We start from the raw sequence: 5,179 nt of genomic DNA on the forward strand, positions 1-5,179 counted from the left end.
CGCTTTCATGGTTGGTTACTGCCAAGAAATTATTCTCTCTCCTCTCCTTCGCGGTAGCGGAGCCCCCCCCCCCCCATCCTCCTGGCGGTATCGCTGGGCGCACATTGGTGGTAGTAGTGCCGCTCTATGATAACATTTAATTAAGCAGATGTTGCAGATGTTAATGTTAATAATAAAGTGAGTATAAATCTCTTTACAGCCGGTGAGACCCTCAGAGCGGCCGCTGCGCCATTCTTACACACTACATATCTTTATATACCAGATGCTTCCAGCGCCAAAACTTCCCGCAGTACGAGATGTCTGTATGTATGGGGATCGGGGAGGAAGGTGAATGAAATTAAAGCCGCCATCAGATAATCAAAGGACGCTGCGGTCAGGATCCCACAGTCTAATGAATCATTAGGAGTAATGTATATTACATCTCCTATGTATATGGCTCCGGGGGATCAGGACTGTGAGCAGGACAGCACCGAGCCGTCACATCCACTCATCAGTCCATGTGCAGCTCTGGAAGACGACTACTACATGATATATCTACTAGGAACAAGGCAAGTCTTTCCTAAATTTGGTTCTTCTCCAGTCACATACAAAGCTGCATTTACATTACTGATCCTGAGTTACATCCTGTATTATACTCCAGAGCTGCACTCACTATTCTGCTGGTGGGGTCACTGTGTACATACATTACATTACTGATCCTGAGTTACATCCTGTAGATCTTTTATTTAAAAATATAAAACATAACAACAAACCAATAATATAAATAAGATAACTGTACAATATATAAAAGTCCATAAAAGTATTGGCTGGTCCAGCCTCCAGACTTTCCCACAAACACCACAATAATAACACTATAAAACTTAACTTAACTAACAATAACTAACATAACTATACACTAACCCCCTGGTCCGGTTCCCTCCCACAAAATTAAATAAATGCACATATAAATACATAAATGAATATATACATAGAGCCCAACACCAAACACCAAAACATTTTTATAATTTTTTATTTTTTTTTTGGCCCTGAGCTGGTCCGGCATCCCATGCCCCCAGTACATGATAACAGACGTCCATGAACCAGCCCAGGATTTTCTGTTTATACTAAAGTCCCCAGAAACCCCCTCCCCCCATATAACCCACCACCCAACCTAACACTAAACCCCAACCCCAGGTGGAGACAAAATATGCAAACTATATACACAAATAATAACACTAATAATATACACACTAATAATATACACAAACATACACAGTAAACCATATTGGGGCTTCTCAGCCCCACACACAGCCCGAAAGTCCAAGTTCAGCGCCTGCAAGCCCTATATTCCTATACAGCTATAGCACAAAACAAAAGACTAAGGTGCCAGCATCAGCCGCCACCAGGAGAGGAGACGCAGGCTAAGGAACCTTATAGGCAGAGCCCCTCCAAAGACAAGAGGCCCTACCAGCCCCCAGCCTCTCGTACTCCAGAGAGCGCACCTTCACCAGGTCACCGAGTGTGCCCCTAACCACCTCATCCACAGGGGGCGCTGTGCCCCTAACCACCTCATCCACAGGGGGCGCTGTGCCCCTAACCACCTCATCCACAGGGGGCGCTGTGCCCCTAACCACCTCATCCACAGGGGGCGCTGTGCCCCTAACCACCTCATCCACAGGGAGGATTTTACGCTGCGTCGATACTAAGCACCGTGCACTCCACGTGTGGTACCTGACCACTATGCTGACTAGGAATAAAGTGCTCCGGTCCCAGCCACCAAGGTTTCTGAATGCTCCATAGGCCCATTCCGCATAGGAGAGGCGGGCCAACCTGGGCCACCCGATGGAAGCGCCCACCCTGTTGTAAACCTCTGTATTAAAGGGACAATGAAGCAGAAAATGCTCCATGCTTTCCAGCATGCCTCCACACTCCTCCCGGGGACATCCCCGATCCTCAGAGCTCCTGCACTTCAGATTGTCCCTCACATACAGTTTCCCATGGAAGCAGCGCCAAGCCAAGTCCCAAAACTTCAAGGGGATCCTGATGGAATTCAATAGGCCCAAACCAACCTCCAGATCCCGGCTTGGGCAATCCTTGAGCACCAGCGGTTTTTGGAAATGGGATGACAGGACCCTATTGTCAAGGAATTTCCTCGACAGAGTCCTAATCTCCCACATCCCCAAACCCCCCCGACGAATGACCTTCAGAACCAGGGTAGCATAAGCCGGAAGATGCCCGTGTGGTGTGCGGAGATCCTTCACTTGCCCTCCTGTCTCCCATTCCTGGAAGAAAGGCCGAAACCATCCCCTACAGGAGAATACCCACGGAGGAGCCCTCTCTTTCCAGAGGTTTGCAATGTTGGTCTTAAGAAAGGTATTCACCAGGAACACCACGGGGTTGACCATACACAACCCCCCTTGTCTCCTCGTACGGTAAGTACAGGGGCGCCGCAATCATGAGGCGACCTGAGTCGTCTGCCTCAGGCGGCGCCACCAGCTGTCTTCATAGGGGCGGCATTCAGTGGCAGATTATAATATGAGCGGTTCGGGCGGCCACCCACATTATAATCCGCCACTGAATGTACCATGTACCGGAGTCCCCCCGCGCCCGGACAGCATCTGTAATGAGATGCTGTGAGCGGGGGAGACTGTATTCATAAGCGCCGCACTGTAATGAATCAGCCGTGCGGTGCTGTTACTACAGCGCAGCGCTTATGAATACAGTCTCCCCCGCTCACAGCATCTCATTACAGATGCTGTCCGGGCGCGGGGGGGCTCCAGTAAATGCATTCCACGTCCGTGATCCGTCAGGATCACGGAACGTGGGAATGCAGCCTTAGTCCCCCGGCTGATGTGTGGCTGCCCGTGTCTGTGGATGGATACCTTGCTGAGGTGGTTTCCTTGACTGGAGAACGCTTTGGCTTGGGTGTTCCTTCCCGGAGGGAAGGTCTGGCTAGTTCACTGACGTCGAGACATGTGATGGTGTCTCTGCAGTGTTCTTTTGCATATTCGATTTCCCAGGGGGCAATGTTCTAGAATACACTGACGTTGAGACACGTGATGGTGTCTCTGCGGTGTTTTGGTTGATCTCCCTGAGGTCAACCAGCGTCCTTTTGCTGCCCGGGATGTCCCATCCTGTCTCCGGCAGCGCGCGCATCAGAGAGATCCCCGTGCGCCGGAAGTCACAGCCACAGGCGCACGGGGAGCTCTCTGATGCGCGCGCTGCCGGGGACAGGACGGGACACCCCGGGCAGCCGCACATCAGCCGGGACTAGACCAGAGAGGCTCGACGGGGGAACGGATGGCAGGTGAGTTGTGTGCTGTTTTTTGTTTTTGTTTTATCTGCTGTGCAGGGGGGGGGGGGGGAAGAGGGGGACCATCTATAAGGTAGGGGGGGAAGGGGACCATCTATAAGGGAGGGGGGAAAGAGGGGGACGATCTATAAGGTAGGGGGGAAGAGGGGGACGATCTATAAGGGGGGGCCATCTATAAGGGAGGGGGAGAGGGAAGAGGGGGACCATCTATAGGGGGGGAAGGGGACCATCTATAAGGGAGGAGAAAGAGGGGGACCATCTATAAGGGAGGGGAAAGAGGGGGACCATCTATAAGGGAGGGGAAAGAGGGGGACCATCTATAAGGGAGGGGAAAGAGGGGGACCATCTATAAGGGAGGGGGGGAGAGGGGGACCATCTATAAGGGAGGGGGGAGAGGGGGACCATCTTTAAGGGAGGGGGGAGAGGGGGACCATCTATAAGGGGGGGGGGAGAGGGGGGACCATCTATAAGGGGGGGAAGAGGGGGACCATCTATAAGGGGGGGAAGAGGGGGACCATCTATAAGGGGGGAAGAGGGGGACCATCTCCTAAAAGATCAGCACCCTCCTCTCCTGACATCCTCTGTGCTGCTGGGACTTCTCCTATAGGATTAGCACCCTCCTCTCCTGACATCCTCTGTGCTGCTGGGACCTCTCCTATAGGATTAGCACCCTCCTCTCCTGACATCCTCTGTGCTGCTGGGACCTCTCCTATAGGATTAGCCCCCTCCTCTCCTGACATCCTCTGTGCTGCTGGGACCTCTCCTATAAAGTCAGCCCCCTCCTCTCCTGACATCCTCTGTGCAGCAAGGGACCAAACATTATGTTTATTGGGGACAGCAGTGGGGGGGGGGGCAGTAGTGGATTATAATGTGGGCGGATTGACGGGGGGGGGGGGGGGGGGGCGTCATTCTATAGTTCGCCTCGGGCAGCAGAGAGGCTAGAATCACCCCTGGGTAAGTAATGACCATACACAACCCCCCTTGTCTCCTCGTACGGTAAGTAACCTCCCTCTTGACTAGGTTCAGTCTATTCCCCCATAACAGTTGGAAGAACACACTGTAGACCCGAGTCCAGAGAGGTTCTGGCAAAATGCAAACACTGCCCAGATCTATCAGCAAAGGGAGCAGGAAAGTTTTGATCAGGTTAACCCTTTCCCTGAGGGTCAAAGACCAACCCTTCCACTGATCCACCTTCTGAGCGGCGATCTTAAGCCTGATGTCCCAGTTTTGTTTGGGGTAATCCCCTTGGCCGAATTCGATGCCGAGAACTTTTGCAGACTCCTGGGTCTCTGGAAGGGTGTCCGAGAGATCAAATCCAGGATCTCCACCTCCCAGCCAGAGACTCTCACACTTATCCTGGTTGATCTTGGACCCAGATGCCTCTGAGTAGCGCTCCACCTCTGACATCACACACTGCACCTCCTCTTGCGAGGAGACAAATATGGTGACATCATCGGTGTACGCTACCACCCTCAGAGTGGAATCCGGCACCGCAGGGTCCATTCTCACCCCTGCCAACGGTCCACAATCAATCCTCCTAAGGAAAGGATCAATTGCAAACACGTACAACAGTGGGCTTAAAGGGCAACCCTGACGGACACCAGACCCAACCTCAAAAGAGCGGCCAATCCAACCATTCACAAGCGGGAAACTCTCTGCCCCTGCATACAAGGTCTTAAGCCAATCAACAAAAACCCCCAGCAGGCCATATCTCAGAAGAACAGACCAGAGGTACTCATGGTTAACCCGATCAAACGCTTTTGCCTGATCCAAGGACAGCAAGTACCCCTTCCAGTGACCCGCCCTACCCTGCTCCACAGCCTCCCGGACACCGAGCACAGCACTAAAGGTACTGCGGCCTGGAACAGAGCAATGCTGGGCCCCCGA

The sequence above is a fragment of the Dendropsophus ebraccatus genome, unplaced genomic scaffold, assembly GCF_027789765.1.
Source record: "Dendropsophus ebraccatus isolate aDenEbr1 unplaced genomic scaffold, aDenEbr1.pat pat_scaffold_411_ctg1, whole genome shotgun sequence".
NCBI classification, from domain to species: domain Eukaryota; kingdom Metazoa; phylum Chordata; class Amphibia; order Anura; family Hylidae; genus Dendropsophus; species Dendropsophus ebraccatus.